The sequence below is a fragment of the Diceros bicornis genome, chromosome 3, assembly GCF_020826845.1.
Source record: "Diceros bicornis minor isolate mBicDic1 chromosome 3, mDicBic1.mat.cur, whole genome shotgun sequence".
NCBI classification, from domain to species: Eukaryota; Metazoa; Chordata; class Mammalia; order Perissodactyla; family Rhinocerotidae; genus Diceros; species Diceros bicornis.
Window position 1 is genome coordinate 12,593,084 of NC_080742.1, and position 16,978 is coordinate 12,610,061.

The 16,978-nt window shown below is 46.8% G+C and overlaps 1 protein-coding gene across 6 annotated transcripts in view; it reads left to right on the forward strand.

The window, feature by feature from the left end:
• Nucleotides 1–16,978, forward strand: part of ATXN7L1 (ataxin 7 like 1) — a 223,984-nt gene that overhangs the window by 150,665 nt on the left and 56,341 nt on the right. The window contains exon 1 of one of the 6 annotated variants that reach the window (XM_058523535.1): nucleotides 6,402–6,857. The exons of 4 other annotated variants lie outside the window; for them this stretch is intronic. The gene's annotated coding sequence lies outside the window, so the exon portion shown is untranslated. Of the gene's footprint in view, nucleotides 1–6,401; nucleotides 6,858–16,978 lie in introns of those variants that run through there. One more of the 6 variants, XM_058523540.1, reaches the window with a different exon arrangement.

Here is a 16,978-nt window from a genome sequence, read left to right on the forward strand (position 1 = left end):
CGCCTTAAATTCCATCAGAGAAGAGAACCTGACCCTTAAAAATAAAACCATAAGCCCTTCCTTTGCCTTACAATGCATTAATGTAAAAATTTTCCAATAAGGATTCAACTTACTCTTCTTTATATCAATAGAATTCTTATGAACAAGTTTGAGAAGACATCTTAAGGAGTGAGAGGCAAGTAGGAAAGCCAGCCTTGTGATGTAGAGAGGTGGCAGAGGTTCCCATGGGAACAGGCACAGATGAGGTGAGGATGGGTGGGGTGCCCCAGAGAGAGGTACTGTTTTGCATATTAATGTAGAATTTTACTTTTTTGAAGTGAAAATTGCTTTTTGTCTTTTTTCTTTTTTTTTAATAATTTTATTTATTTTTTTCCCCCAAAGCCCCAGTAGATAGTTGTATGTCATAGCTGCACATCCTTCTAGTTGCTGTACGTGGGACGCGGCCTCAGCGTGGCTGGAGAAGCGGTGCGTCGGTGCATGCCCGGGATCCGAACCCGGGCTGCCAGCAGCGGAGCGCGCGCACTTAACCGCTAAGCCACGGGGCTGGCCCCTGCTTTTTTTCTTATTATAAAAGTAACCCACTGTAAAAACTGCCAAAATTTCAAGAAATATAGGATAAAGTAAATATTCCAATGTAAAACTTTCCAGTCTTTTTCTATGTGTACGTGTTTGTCTACATGTGGTACATATGTATCTATATGCATATATTTTATGTTTTTAAAAATAAAAGTGGAATCCTATTATAGACATTGCTTTGAAATCTGCTTTTTTTTTTTTTTTTTTTTCCCCTCAAAGCCCCAGTAGATAGTTGTATGTCATAGCTGCACATCCTTCTAGTTGCTGTATGTGGGACTCAGCCTCAGGATGGACGGAGAAGCGGTGCCTCGATGCGCACCCGGGATCCGAACCCGGGCCACCAGCATCGCAGCGCGCGCACTTAACCACCAAGCCACAGGGCCGGCCCGAAATCTGCTTTTTTTAATCTAAAATTGTGGACACATTTCAATAAATATAGACCTGCATCATCATTTTTATAGCTTCCTAATATTCCGTTGAATAGATGTGCTAGTAGTTGACTTAACCAGTAGTGCCTGTTGCTTGTTATTTAGATTTGTTTAGGGGCACAGTATCTACCCCTTTTGCTGTGATTTTTAAAAATCAATACAAGATATCTCACCCCCAGCACACAGACACAAACTTGACGTACTTTTCAAAATTCCACCAGGAGAAGCTTCGTATATCTGTTAGTTTGTCTTCTCTGCATTTAGGTGGAAAGACTCCTGGCAGTTGAAGTCTAAATGGGGAGGAGCTGCCAGTAACAGGGCAAAGGGCAGCTTAGAGCCAAGATGCTGCGTGGTTGCAACCTGACTAAAGTGGGGTCAGTTACCTTAGGAATAACTTCCTCACGCGCTGGAGCCCACATCTGGTCATTCACGAAGCAACGTTGCTGCCAGGAGCCTCTGTCATTTAATAGGCCTTCCAGCCTGAGGCCCAATCATCAGACTATTCCTTTCAAAAAAGGAGAATTCGAGTGCACGTGCTCGTGTTTACACGTGGCACGTTCAGTAACACCTCAGTGTCGTGACCTCTGCCGCTGAGTGAAGCTCCTTGGGAACCCAGCCAGGAGCTCTGAGCACTCAAAGAGGACCGAGTCCCACGGGGCGTCCACGGGGGCACTCTTCAGGCTTTCATTGAGCAACAGCTTACACTTAGTTTATACAGAATACCAGCCAGCTTGAGGGTCTGATTTCCAAGTTCAACAAATTAGCACTCTGAGCAAGACTGTGGAGGCAGGCCCTCACAGTAAAAAGAAGGGAAGCTGAGGGCCCTTTTCTGCAGGGGCAGACAGTCCCGCATACTCTCTGTGTTTGCAAACCACGGGCACCGCTCACAATGGGGGGCAATCAATTTAGTGAGTCCTCACCAACATTTTAAACAGTGGAAGAGAGAAGAAGAGAAAATAGCAGAGTGTGTTTTACTTCACAAAGATAAATATTATCCTTTGGAACTTTTGTCTCATATCCATATGTGCATACTAGCTTGCAGTATAAAATTCATTTCTTAAGTTGGATCAGGGTCAGAAAGTTTGAAAGCTACAATTGTAGGCCCTCAAGTCACCACCGTTTAACAGCAAAGTATAGAAATGAATGCCCTTAACAGTGACCTTGAGTTATCAAAGAAAGGATCAAATAATGTTCAAAGTATACCATTTAAGGGGACAAAGTACAGTGGGATGAAGATCTTTTGGAAAGCTTCCTGTTACAAAGTACCTGCAATTTTTTTGAAGATTTAGCATTTTAAATTTTAAATGGAAAGCCTTTCTACCTTCTCCCCAACTTGAATCACAAACATAACTTTTAAAAACACCAAATTTGACTGGGGGGAAAAAAAGGAGACCTAAAAAATATAAAATAAAATATTCTACTTTTAAAAATTTAATTAATTAAAAATTAATTAGAATGCTAAATTTGATACATATTTAACATAAAGATATTCACCTTCCAGGTATACCTAATAAGGTATACATATATATTTGTGATGTACATTAAAAGGAACTTCATTCATTCAATCAAAACGTGTATTAAAAACGCACAGCGAGGCTTCTATGCTCTGGCTAGGCACTGGCTACAAAGATAAATGAGACTCAGAACTGGCCCTCAAGGAACTTACAGTGTAGTGGTCCAGATTCCAGTCAACTGGCATTTAAAGTCATTTTTCAAATTGTGGCGCAGGACTGCCTAAGGCAGGTTGAAATTGGCGCTCTCCTGAAGAATCTAGGGTAAGTGGCACCCACATGTGCAAAAGTGGCCCAGGGGCTTCGGTCATGAGTCCACATCACAAAGGATTAAGCCCAAAGTGAGTCCCAGGTAAGATCAGGCAGGCTGGCTCAGTCCCAGGAACCCAGGAAACAGGGCAAAAGTGCAGAGTGTCGAGCTGAGCCTCAGGTCCCAACCTGGAAGGGCAGTGTCAGGGACAAGATCCCAAGGGGTAAAGCCAGGTCTGCCACCACAGCTGCTGACATGTTTACCATGCCTTTCTGGCTCCTGACAGCTCAGGCCTCCATCCTTTTTTGGCTCCATCCTGTTTTTGATCAGCTTTCCACATATCCAGGCCATGTTTTAAAGACCATATGGTCCCTGAGCAGTCCTCTGTACTCTGATGCAGCTCCCTTGGCAGGAAGGGAGTCTAAATGCCCAGAGCATGGGCACAGGGGCCCAGCTTTGTCTCCATCAGTGCCATCGTCCTCCAAGGGCTGGATGTACTGTGCTCACCAGCCTTCCCAAAACCACCACATCCATCAGCAAAGCAGTGTTTGGTCTGTGGTAGAACTAGCTTTGTTGAGCACACTAGTACTAACTACAACAAACTTCTGCTAATATTCCATGTCTCTCTATTAGCCCACTTTTAATAATGTGATGTTACAAGTTTGGTGGCCACGCCTCCTGGATTTTCAGAAGTTCTGATTTTAAATAGCCTACCCTGTCTTCCCTAAATATACCAGCGCTTGTCAAATCGTGTGTTCCACTTTTTGATAAAAGAATGGTCTCTATGGTCAGAGGAGTCACAAGGTATGTGGAAATATTCTACTCACTTTGTATGTTGTAAGCAAAAGAATTTTCCTGCCAAGACTGTTCTGATTTACCCAGTCCCCATATTCTTTTTGGGCAGAATGGATGCAAACGTCGTGTGCTTACCAAAACAACCCCAAATAAACCAGTGAGAGGTGCCACCTGTGCATCTCATGGGAATGCAGAGCTTCTCCAGTTAACAGGAGCACGAAGATATGATTAGTCTTCACAACGTAGGCTGCTTTAGTGACATTCATCATAAAGTCCGCCTTGACACCCAACGTCTCTGGCCTTTGGTTCTATGTTTTGTTGTGTTGTATTTTCAGGGAGAAAGGTAGATTCATAAGGTGGTGGCAGAACATTCTAGAACTTTCTAGAACTTTCTAATCATCACCTCCTGACTGTCTCCTCTCCTGTATTCCACATTCAGCATCTCTGGTCAGGGCCCTGAGTACTTGGGTTCCTGACAGACATCTCCATTCACCCCTACAAACCCCGTGGCCACTGCCATGTTCCCTCAGAGCAAATGCCCCCAACCTGCAATGAACTTGCTCACGTGCATCACATGATAGTAATATCCCCCCCATCAAACTGTTGAGTATGTCCACTTGGCACAGACAAGGAACATGACAGTGGGACCCTTCATTTGTTCCAGTATTTTCAGTGGCGTCTGTTGCAAAAGAACTGAGCAAAAGCATAACGTGGAAACACAGCGTTGAAGAAGAGATCCACCAAACCGTGTGCTAGCCCACATCCCTTCCACATGTGAGCAGCACACCTTGGAGATGCAGGCTAACGTGACCTACAGCTTGGCAGACCTGCTGGAACATTCCACCCTGGCTGCTGCTTAGACCAGGGTTAGGTGAGGAGCCAGGGGTTAGCACATGGGTGAATGAATCAAATCAAAGAAGAACAGGGTGCAAACTGGGCGGAGATGGTTGCTTTCCCTTGAAGTAGTAGCTCTGGAGCACAGAAGTCTCCATGTGGAGAGGAACTCTTCCGTGTTAGGAAGCTGAAATCTGTGGACTGCTACAGAAAACCCAGGAAGACAGGGAGTTTTGAGAAAACCAAGTGAGCTGGTGGGCTTTTATAAGAAAACAACTTTATTAGAGTTTTATCATTAAGTGTTCTGGAAACACGATAGAGGCAAGCAAGGAGGACGGGATTAGCAGTTGGGAGACCTTGGACGGGATCTGTAGCCTCTTCAAAATCCCAGTTTATTTGTCTGTGAGAATGAGAATAACAAAGCCCGCCACATTTAAAGTGCTTTGCGAATGATAAAGTACCACAGCGACCCAAGTCCTCCTTTGAGGACTGAGACCAAGGCTTCTCTGAGTCTCAGTTTTCCTCCTTCGTAAATGGGGATAATACCAGTGCTCCCCATCTCCCAGGATGTTTCTGAGAATCAAGTACTATAATGTGTGTGAAGGAGGCATGTAAACTGTGGAGTGCTACGTGAGAGGCAAGTCTCACAAAAGCTGTGGGGCCGCTTTTAGGAGTCAGCTGCTAACCTGGAGGCCGGGGCTGGTGGAGGACTCACTTTGCCTGACCTGAACCTTCTCTCCAGCAGCGGCCCTCCCCATCTTCCCCTCCCCCACCCCCAGCCTTCTTCCTCCCCGGACCCTTCCTTTGTCTTGGATATTCTAAGTTGCCTTTGCTCTTGTCTCCTGATCTGTCCAGCAACTGCTGCATTTTGCTCCAGGGGGCTCCATTTCAGAGATCCCAGTGAAACCACTTCTATCAATAGTTCCTAGTAAAATGTGGGTGCCTTTGGGAGGAAAGGGGCGGCCACCGTGCGGTTTCATATCCACCACCATTGCCCTGGTGGCCCTCAGAACCAGAGGAACAACTTTGCTCTCCATATTACACATGAACCTGGCCCACGGTTACAACAACCTGTTTCTACTTACTTGTTACTATCCCCTAAACCTCTGGAGTGGGGAAGGAGCATCAATTTATTCTTCAAATCAGAGATAGATAATGATAGATGATAGATAGATAGATAGATAGATAGATAGATAGATAGATAGATAGATAGATAGATATGGGGTGGTAGGTTTGAGTCCATTCTGCAATTTAAAATTTCTCATTCTTTTATCCACACCCTCAGGTCTTTTGGAATTCAGTTTTCTCAAATCCTCAGATAACTCTAAAATTTTTTCTGGTTGTCTTGGTCCTAAAATGAGATAGTGCTTGATGCGTTCTGGGGAAGAAATGGAAAACCTTGTTAATAAGCAATTTAAGTGTTCCTTTTTATTTTATTTTGCCAGATGAAAATGCTATATTCACTGTCACCTGTAAGAGAGCACAGACTCCAGTCCTGATGAGGGGGAAAGGTTGACCCCAGCAACCCTCAACTCAAAGGGGAAAGGGAAACCTTCCTCATGACCAGGTCAGAAACAGCCCAGGGACACTGTCCCCTCCGTTTGCTTCCCATGTGGCTCAGCGGCCTCACTGCACAGAGCAGGAAAGTTGGAAGTCCCTTGCCTGTGTCTTGAAAACTCCATTTAGCACGCCCCTTTTTTCTCCTGTGGGATTTACCAACTTCCAAATTCCAATGCTTCTGCAGTCACCCCCAGATGTGTACCAAGGCCTCTGCATTTGCAAAATCTCTTAAGTCAATCTCTAAGTAAAAGATGCTTTAAGGAAGCACCCAGTTCCTTCTGCTAATGACCGCAGTTTGTCATGTGACACCTGCCCCTCCCCCCACTGGTTCTCTCGAAAACCACGCACCCACCTCACCAATAAACTAGGTTGACGTCTGTCCTTTATCTGCCATCATCTACATTTCCTTCAAGGTGGTAATCTTTTTCTTTTGTTATTTAAGTTCTTTTTTTATTCTTAATTCTTACCCAATTGCTTTGGGGCTTGCATAAACAGTTAACAAAACACGGCGCACGAGGCAGCCGTTTCGCTTTCTGTGCTTGTTGTTCTTGGCACCAGGTCAGTTCTATGAACTTCTGGTGTCCAACTGGTAGGACCTGAAACTCTGTGTTTAACAAGTGCCTGTAGTCAAAACAGTTGGCGTGTGCAGGCTCGGATCGCTGGTTCTGACTTGCAGCTGGTCAGCCGTCGGGTCCTGGACCGTGGGGAACCCCGAATCCCGGTGCTCTGTTTCGAGGTTGGGCTTTGTTGGTGTTTAGTTGTTGGGGCTTTTTTCTCCCTTTTTTTTTTCTTTTCTTTTTTTGCGATGGCATCCGTGCTAATGTGGATCGCTTCAGGTTCCAAAAGTACAACATGTTTACAGTCGTCGTAGAATCAGATTAAGTTGGCAGCCTGAGTCGCTCTGTAAGTGGTTTTAGTTTACATTTCTTCTTCTAGCAGGATGTTTTGCATAATTTTGCTGATCCTCGGTTATTTATAGACTTTTTTGAAGAAACGGGGATGCATGAGAGTTTTCTAACTGCGGAAAGTGAAATCCATTTCTGCAGTTAGCGAAGCGGCAGAGCCTGTGCCGCCGAGGGTTATTTTAGCACTTGGAAATTCATTTCTCCGCGAGGTCATTTGATAACATTCCGGAGCACACTGTCCAGCCGCAGATATCAGATACCCAGATAATTGTTTTAGGACGGGTTGTTTTCCTTTGGTCGGTCACAAACCGGGTAAAATGAAAGTAATGATGCCATTTCCTCTGGGGCGCTCTGGGAGGGTGGATGCAGCGATTGGGTATTGTTTCCAACGTCCGAAATGCGTTTGCCGGGGTTGTTTTGTCCAACCGGCAGGAGCAGTGTCAGCTGGCTGCCCGCAGCCCGCCCTAAAGCCCGTTGGCAGACTCGCTGAGCCTGGGGGAGGGGCAGAGCAGGACGCCCGCAGGAAAGTTAGTGGGTTTTAAAGTTTGTCCTCCCCTAAATAACGGTGATACTCAAGTGTTTATAACATTAAAAAAAATAATCATCAAGTGCAAGATGGCATACCGGCTAATGCATTCTCTGTTTGATTTTCTGGCCTGGCTGTAGCATCATTTAGGGGCCATGTTCATGTTTGAATGAGAACTACAGTCAGGTTTGAAATCACTAAGCCAGACTTAGCACTCTATGAAAGGGTTTCCCATAATATTTACTAGAACATGGCTAAAAATTGCTCTGCTTTGCCCACTAAATGGCTGTGGAATTAAACCAGCACTTGATAAGGGTACCTTGAGCATCTCCTCTCTCTGTGTCTGCTGCTCCTGGAATTTGCATGGGTAAGTAGCAGGTTCATCAGCATAATGAGTGTGGAGTCTCAGTCTAATGGTCCAGGAGAACGTTGTAAATGAGATACTTCATCGTGCCTCGGGTTAAATATTTTAAACCAAACAAATCGAAAAGGAGGGAGAAAACGGTAAACATCATTTCGGCCACGTGAAAGGCCTTCTAAGTAGGGAGTCTGCCCAGATCAGGGTCCTTGGTTCCCACACAGACAAGTCCAAACTCTCCTCACCCCCAGCATCACCGACTGACACACAAATGAAAATGGACAGTTGAAACGGAAATTTCCAAGGTGGTAAATGTGACCATTAGGCCGAGACTTGACGTGGTTATGACTGCTGAGTGCTGCCAAGAGCAACTTGCTTCTCCTTGTTTCTCTCATCTATATGAAATGTCGATATTGGTTTGGTTTAATTTTTGGTCTCCTTTAACCTTGCAGAGAATGATGATGAGGGTATCTTGCTTTCAGCTTTTACAGTTTAGACCGAGTGTCACACTTTCTCACAGTGGCCCCACTGAGCTGGTGAAGGACAAGTCAGCCCTTTGGTCCCAGTAGAAAAAGCTGGAGACGAGACTTGGCTTGCACAGTGGAGCTGAGGAGCTAGAACTCAGGCCTCGACATTGTCCATCAGACCTTCACCTCTTCTTTGCCCCATCAAACTGGGTGAACTGGCTGTAATGCAGATGTTAAGAAACTCTTTGTTCTAATTTGATTCAAATCTGCCCCCATGGATGGGGCCCCTGTTACACTTCCCTTTTCCTCCTCCAGTCTCTCAGGTTGCGAAAGGATCTGAGGCTCACTTTTTGGAGGCCTCAGGTTTGAGATGCGTGCTGGTTTGCGTGCATCTCAGCTAACAGGGATTGTGGGGGCTCCCACCCCGCTGTGTAAATAACCTCACGGCCAGAGTGAATGCGGAGACGTGGAGGGCACCTACAGGCCTCATGCTGGAGTGGGAGAAGGATGGCAATGAATGCTGAAAGGTTTCCCAGTCACCCTCGCCCCTTGGGCTTTTGCATTTGAATTGGCCAAACCCGCCCACCCTGCGATCCTTGGGAAAGTAAAGGCGCTGCCATTTGCCAGCCTGTCAGTTCTGTCTCCTAGAGCGTGTCGCCCCTCCCAGCCCCTCCAGATGTCGGCCTGCAGTACCTCTCAAACACCCTCCTTCCTTGCTTTGATCCCCCAACTCCACCCGTCGCCAGCCAGGAGAGAGCTCAATGACTTGTCTGTTGTTGGACTGATAATTGATCCTGTGTGTCTGGATTCCCATAGTGCCAGTGAGCATTTGGGTCCATCTCCTCTCCTGGCCCCTGGGTGAGGGATTCTGCCCACCCTACACCCAGTGGGGAGCCCAAGGAGGCTCTCCTAGGGTCCCGGAGTCTGAGGGAGGACCAAGGCATCCAGGCAGAATTCGGAGACTGGGTGGATCCCCAGCAAAAGGCAGCATTGGGCCAGATGGTGTGAGTCGGTTCATCAAACCTGTGAATGTGTTGGTGGCTACCTCACTCTGCCATTAGCCCACTCACCCCCACGGTCTTATCTTTTTCTGGAACGACAGCAGGGACACATAGATTCATCAGAACCCACAAGGGTAAGGGGCCAAACGAGTAAATAAGCCGATAAAGGCGTTGGTTCCTCCCGGGCTGTGGCTACACTGTTTCAGACGAGCTGCTCCTGTGCCTGTAGGCTCCCTCAGTCTCTGGCTCCAGAGGGGGCAGGATCTGCCAGTCATCCGGATCAGGAGACTGTCCCCACCTTGACGAGGAAGCTGCATTTGATCTACAGTTACGTCAGAGGTTAGGAATCCCTGGTCCTCTGCCCTCCATACTATGCTTTCTCTCCCTGATCCAGTGAATATGAACGGTTTTTAGGTAAACCAGTTGTATTAATTTGCTAGGCCTATCATAACAAAATACTACAGACTAGGTGGCTTAAACAACAGAAATTTCTTTTCTCACAGTTCTGGAAGCTGGGAGTCTAAGATCAAGGTGCCAGCAGAGTTGATTTCTCCTGAGGCCTCTCCTTGGCTGGCAGATGGCTGTCTTCTTACTGCCCCTTCGTACTTACTGCCCGCTGTCCCTCCTGTGCACACACACCCCTAGTGTCTCTTTCTCTTCTTATGAGGACAACAGCCCCCTTGGATTAGGGCTCCACCCTAACTGGCCTCATTTGAATTTAATCACCTCTTTAAAGACCTTATCTCTGAATACAGTTACATTCCGAGGTACTGGGGGTTGGGACTTCAACATATGAATTTTGGGGGAACACAGTTCAGCCCGTAACACCAATCACCTAAGCCTGGTCCTGCCTCAACTCTACGTAGCAACATTAGATCACTACAATAACCACCATGCTGTAGAGATTCGTCTGTGACTCATTCCTGCACGTGTGTGTGTCTAGAACCAGGCACCGTCTCTTTGTTTGGGTGCAGAGTCAAAGGAAAGACAATGAGAGAAAGAGAAAATATATTTGAGAGTCACAGTGGCTATGCAAGTCTGAGTTAGCTTTCATGTGTCCTGTGAGGATTTTTAGGTGACTTCAGCAGCCCAGCTGTCTTGAGGGAGACTATTACAGGGGTTGGTTGAGTAGGGTAGCTTGTGGACCAGTGGGCTCCAAAAATCGTCTGACAGAAATTGTTATCTTCTTTTCTGGGCCTCGTCCTCCCAGTGCCTTGCTGGGCAGACTCCTTGATCTGTTAATAGGCTCATTGACATGATCCGCAGTGTCTTGCCAACAATTATATATATATATTTATCTTTACAATCTGCCTTCAATGCTCATTCCCCCTGGAAGTTGGGAAACCAACCTTGCTTGGACTATGAGAGGAGAATTTAGCCAGCTTCTGCCTCTTATTTTAACTGCTACTCTTTTCCCAGGGGCGTATATGGTTGGCCACACCAGTTCCTCTCTGCCCCTGCTATGGGACATCTTTGAGAAGGCAAACATCCTCAGGTGAGACAAGAACAGGGTTTCTTAGAAAAGCTTGGTGTTCTTAGAAACTGCCATTCAGAACAGAAACCCAAGGATTAGTTGGGGTCAAGCCACAGGGGAACTAAAAGCAGCCCTCTTGGCCCTTCATCACCTGGCAGATCCCTGCTGCAGATTACTCGGGTCCTGGTTCCGACAAGGTGCCGATGGAGAGACAGTCTGTTCCTGCAGGCTGGGAGGAGGATCCCTTACCCTTTATAAGCCAACCTGGGTTTCAGTCTGATGAGAGAGGTGATTGCTGCTGAGAGGAGATCAGGAATCTGTTCTGCTGCAGCAATCCAGCTGCTCTGTGCTGGAGGACCCGCCTTCTGGCAGTCTGAGTGCATCTATAGGTTCCTCCTTGGCTTAACAGTCAGGTTTCTGCCAATGGAAATGGTATCTTCGAGTTATTTATAAAAGTAATAATCATAATACTCTTCTTTTATGTTTGCATAGCCTGACTCAACTTTTAAACCTCTTTTACATGCCTGATCTCCTTGACTCCTCCCTACAGCCCTGGAGGGTCAGGTATTGTTAACCTCAGAGCATGGAAATTCTGGAAGGAGAGTCAGGATTCAGACTCCAGCTTTTGAACACCAGTGCTCCTATTGATTCCAGCTGCCTAATGTCTGTATTTGGTTGCCAGTAAGAAGAGTAGTTTGTCTGGGAATTGGAAAACCAGGTTTTTTTCTTATTATTATAATTCTCATCAGTTATAAAGGTGACATTTGATTGCTCACTATATGCAGTGCACTGCTCTAAGAGCTTTACACTTCATCGTTACAACCACTGGTGAGAGGAGGGTATTGTGAGCCCCATTTGTCAGTTGCCCATGAGATCCTCACTAGGGAAGATGAAGACATGTGGGCCAAGGACGCACCTGCCCTGAATGGCCAAGGGTGCTGTTCACAGGTCACTGTCACGCTGGGGGACGTATCGAGTTGCATGCTTGGCCCTGTCCTCTTCCATGTTATAAATGAGGATTTGGAAGAAGAATGGTATTGGTGGCAGGCTTGTCAAGTTTTCAGGTGCCAGATTTGAGAGGGAGAATGGAAACGTTAATGAGTCAGAGTCCAAGAAGATCTCAACAGGCCAGAGCAGTGGACTGAATCCACCAAGGTGACATTTTCAAAGAATACCTTTTGATATGCAGCTTGGCAGCAGAATGTGTGAAATAAGACTTAGGGGTGATGCAGCTATCAGAAATAAAAAATCTAGATTGGCTCTCAAGCTGCCTTAATAGGAAAGTAATGTCCAGAATAGACAGCTAGGAGCTGTTCAGACCCCATCTGTAGTGTTCTCCCTTCTGAGTTCCAGTTTATGAAGGACAGCAGGAGCGAGGAGGACCCGGAGATCAGGAAAATAGTGAAAATGATGTTTTGTGAGGAATGGTTTCAAAAGATGTCTAGGGGTGTTTAGCCTGGAAAGAGAGATTTTGAGGGACAAATATTTGGCAAGGTGTCTCACAGAAGGGGAATTAGACTGGTTCAAGCTGACCCCTTGATTATTGTGCGGGCATGGCATAGCAGCTTGTAGTAGGGGCACACTCTCCCACAGTCATGGAACCTTGGTGCTGTCTCCCACTCCCGGGCCTGCAGCGGAGAAGCCAGCCTGGGCAGCCCCTTGCCTGAAGTGCTGGGGAGGTGACGACCACCCCAGGAAGGGGGCCGGCAGCGGTTAGCAGAGAATGGTTACTTGGGGGTTTCTTCTTGTTGGGAGTCTGTTACTCTGTCCCAACTTCAGAGTCTAAGACCTGCGCCCCTTTGGTGGAAATGATGATTCCATAATTGGAATAGCGATCCCCTTGATGGAAATGACGGCTGTATCGGGGATGAGGGGGCTGGCAGAGGGGAGGTGTGACTCAGTGTCCCATTTGTAATAGCTGGTGCAGCTTGCCTGGGAGGGTGTGTGTGTGTGTGATATTGTTTAAAACAAATTAACATTTCTTTATGGACCTGAATTGGCCATGGAGACTGAGAACTGCTGTCTTGGAGTGCCTGCCTGCTGTCTCCTGCTGGCCACCTTAATCACCTTTAAGTGATTCTAACAAGAGTTTTGAAGGTAACTCTCAGTTATCCTGAAGCTGATTATTCTGTTTATGGATTGTCCTGGTCCTTGCTTTCTGCAAGTTTTTTTTAAACTGAGGTGAAATTCATATAACATAAAATTAACTGTTTAAAAGTGAACAATTTGGTGGCATTTAGCACATTCAGAGTGTTTTGCAACCACCACTTCTATCTAGTTCCAAATGTTGCATCACTCTAGAATAAAACCTCATACCTATTAAGCACTTATTTCCCCTGCCCCTCCTCCTGGTCCCTGGCAACCACCAGTCTGCTTTCTGGCTCTATGAATTTGCCTATTCTGGACATTTCATATAAATGGAATCATACAATATGTGACCTTTTTTGTCTGGCTTTTTTCATTTGAATACTGTTTTCTGGATTCATCCATGTTGTAGCATGTATCAGTAATTCATTCCTTTTTATAGCTGAAAAATACTCCATTGTATGTATATACCACAATTTTGGTTTATCCATTCATCCATTGATGGACATTTGGGTTGTTTCCACCTTTTGACTATTGTGAATAGTGCTGCTATGAACATTCGTGTGCAAGGATTTGAGTACCTGTTTTGAGTTCTTTTGGATCTATATCCTAGGAGTGGAATTGCTAGATCATATGGTAATTCTGTGTTTAATTTTTTGAGGAAACACCATACAGTTTTCCATAGAAGCTGCACCGTTTTACATTCCCACCAACAGTGCCCAAGGGTTCCAATTTCTCTACATCCTCCCCAACACTTGTTATTTTCCATTTTAGGGTTTTTTTTTTAATACATAGCCATCCTAGAGAGTATGAAGTGGTATCACATTGTGGTTTTATTTACATTTCCCTAAGGACTAATATTGTTGATCATCTTTTCATGTGCTTGTTGGCCATATGTATATCTTCTTTGGAGAAATGCCTGTTCAAGTCCTTTACCCATTTTTTAATTGGATTGAGGCTGCCTGTTTTTGTTTTTAGAATTAAGGTCCCAAACTTCCTGCTCCTCAGATGCTAGAGCAGTATAAAGATTGCATCTTATTATCTTAAGCCACCTGTTTGCTGAGAACTCAGGCCGCCTACTTATTACCCGGGCACCTGAGTTGAGGAGAGAGAACAGGGTGAAAGAGGCAGGGGAAAGTGCTCCAGAAGGCCCGGAGAGCTCTGGGAGAGCTGGCCCACAGAAGCTGTTCACATTTCTGTCCTCCAGATCATCCTGGAACTCTCAGCAAACAGATACCAGGAAAGCTGTTCACATTTGTCTCTGGAAAGACTCTAGCTCCTGGGCCACAGGGCCTGCCCTTTCATCTGTGTTTCTTCTAAGTATTGCAACATCCAACAGGCCTCCTCTCGACAGTCCCCTGAGTGGGGGAAGCATGCCCATGAGCGCTTGACCCGCTGGCCTAGGGTCTAGAGGACAAGGCTCACAGCCTTACTGTCAGGAGCAAACTATTTCTGGCCAAAGCCGCAAATGACCGAGAAAGGAGGGCTAACCGCTCCCCACAGCAGGGCTGGGTCAGGTGGGCGGTTGAGTTACACCCCCTCGTTCCCCACTGACTCCATTCCAAAGAAATGGAATTCCAGAAACCAGTTCTGCTTTGCCAACCAGCATAGCCCCCTCCCGGTCAGAAACTGATTAATTCTCCTTCATTCTGGGAAGAAACTCTGCAACAGGGGAAAAGGAAACCAAGAACCCAGAAACCCAAAGTCATGTTCTCCTGAGTAATTCTCCCACGGCAGCGAGCTGCTGAAGGGATCGTCTCAACCTGAGACGGGCCTACAAGGATGAGGAGACACTGCCTAACTGATGTGGCATGGTTTGAGACTATGCCATCTCCCCACAGTCTGAAATTCTCCGTAAGAACCATATTTCTGAGTCTTGGAAAGCTTTTGTCTCTTAAAGGTTTGTTTTTATTCTTCCTTGTTAAAAACCATATACTCCTTAGCCAGGATTAACTTAAGATTTATCAGATAATAGCCAGATTGTATAAAGAAATGTTGGATAAAACAGGAAAGATCCTAGTAGAAGGTAAAGTTGCCCAAAACACACTTTGCCACTGGGTTTTCTTTTAATTAAGGTGAAATTCACATAACAAAATTAATCCTTTTAAAGCGTGCAATTCAGTGGTACTGAGTCCATTCACAATGTTGTACAACCGTCACTTCCACCTAGTTATGAAACATTTTTATTACCCCCAAAAGAGACCCTATGCCCATTAAGCAGTCACTCCCCACTCCATTCTTCCCCCAGCCCCTGGCAATCACTTATCTGCTTTCTGTCCCTATGGATTTACCTATTCTGGATATTTCCTATCAATGGAGTCATGTAACATGTGGCCTTTTGTGAACTACCGTTTTTACTGGACCCCTCCCCACAATCTACTATCTCTTGCCAGGATCAGGGAATAAACTTTCTAAAGAACCAGAATGAGTGAAAACTCCCTGATTGACTTAATACTTAAAATGTCCCACAAAAGTATTTTTCGATCTTTATAATGACGTCTCCACTTTCTCCCAAGCGTAGTGCTAGGTCGTGCGGTGGACTCTGCCCATCTGGGTGACGGGCCCTGAGGGAAGGGGGAGCAGGAAGGCCTGAGGCTCCTGCAGGCTGCCCGGGTTGGGGACCAGGCGGACAGCAGCTCCGGGCACCAAGGCCCAGGCAGCTTGAGCGTGGCCATTGTGCTGTGGGGCTGCAGGAAGGCCCCGGCCCTTCTCAAATGGTGACCGCTCAAAGCAGCCTCTGAGGAGTCGGCTGCCTCTGACCACACCTTGTGTGTGCAGTTCAGGAAAAGCCAAGTTCATCTGCCAAATTCAGGATACAACCCTGGCTGTTCCGGGCTTTTCTTTCTGCCTTTCCCTAATCACATCTGGGCGTGCTCTCTTAAAGGGGAAGTGGTGTGTTCTGACTGGCCAGGGCCCTCAGCCAGGAGCCAGGAAACGGCTCCCACGAGTCGCGTCGCATTGCCCAGCGTGTCACTGGCTCAGCCTCCTTATCCAAACGGCAAGGCCGTCTCCCCGGGATGTGTAAGTGTGAGCGCAGGGCACGTCTGCCACACAGGATGGCGTGGGGCTGGGCCCAGGTCACGGAAGGGAGCGCCTGGCAGGCAGGCGGAGCTGCTGTCAGCCCAGATCCGTGCAGCAAGCCCGAGGTGCAGCACAGTGCTCTGGGCTGTGGGCTGCCTCTGGAGCCGAGATAGGGCTGAGGCGCGGAGCGGGGAGAGTAGCTGCCTCAGAAAGAGGTCAGAGTAGGAGGCTGGGTTGGGGACCAGACTATTTTGGACGGTCCTTCTAGAGGTGCGAGCCTCAAGGCCTGGTAGGAGTGGAGTGGAAATTTTTATAGCACACCTCTCATAGCCCCGGGAGCCAGCTGTAAGGAACCTTACCAACTCGTCACCCCCACGTCTCTGTGTTCATGTGCAGCTCCAACTACACTTTATGCATTTATCTACTTGGAAATTATTTTCCTTTGTCATTTTTATATGTAATTTGTATTAAGAAATGTTGCAGGTCTCTTTTACTCAAACTTGAACGATTGCTTGAAGCTAGCGACCTGTGTTTTTCCCTCTTTCCTATTCGCGGATGATCCTCGATCCAGCGTGTGCCCTGAGTAAACGTTGGGGGCCGGCCCTCCGGCGGACTGGCTGGCTCACTAGGATGGTGGCAGTGTACTTGGCCTGGTTTCTAGCGCAGGTTTTGTTTCCTGTACGCCCACGGAGAAATAAAGGGGAGAGCTCACACACGCTCACACACACAGTCACACACACTCAGTGGCACAAGTGAGTGACTGCTGGTGGGAAAAGAGACCTTGCTGTATTTTAGACACCTTTCTGCCCTAGATTTTTGTTTGTATGGCGGTGATGGTTGAGCTTAAATCATGTAAAAAGCTTTGTTTTCACCCAAATAATTCAGACCTTTTGCTGCTAAGAAGGGGGCAGAGGGAAACAGAAGGAGGCTAGAGAAGGGGGGAAAAAGTGTGTCTCTGTACGCATATATTGACAGGGCACAACCACACCCTATTTCAAGACAACTTCCTGTTTGCCACTGCCAACTGCCACTCCAAGGAGAACAGAAATGGTTCCGTTATTAGTGGCTGCCGCAGGACCACGACAGCCCGTGGGGTGAGTGGCTCTGAGTGACGCTGTGAGCTTAGCAGTGAGTTGGGACTTTGCACCTTCCATTGTAGGAGCCTCTGGCCCTGCACTCTTGAAATT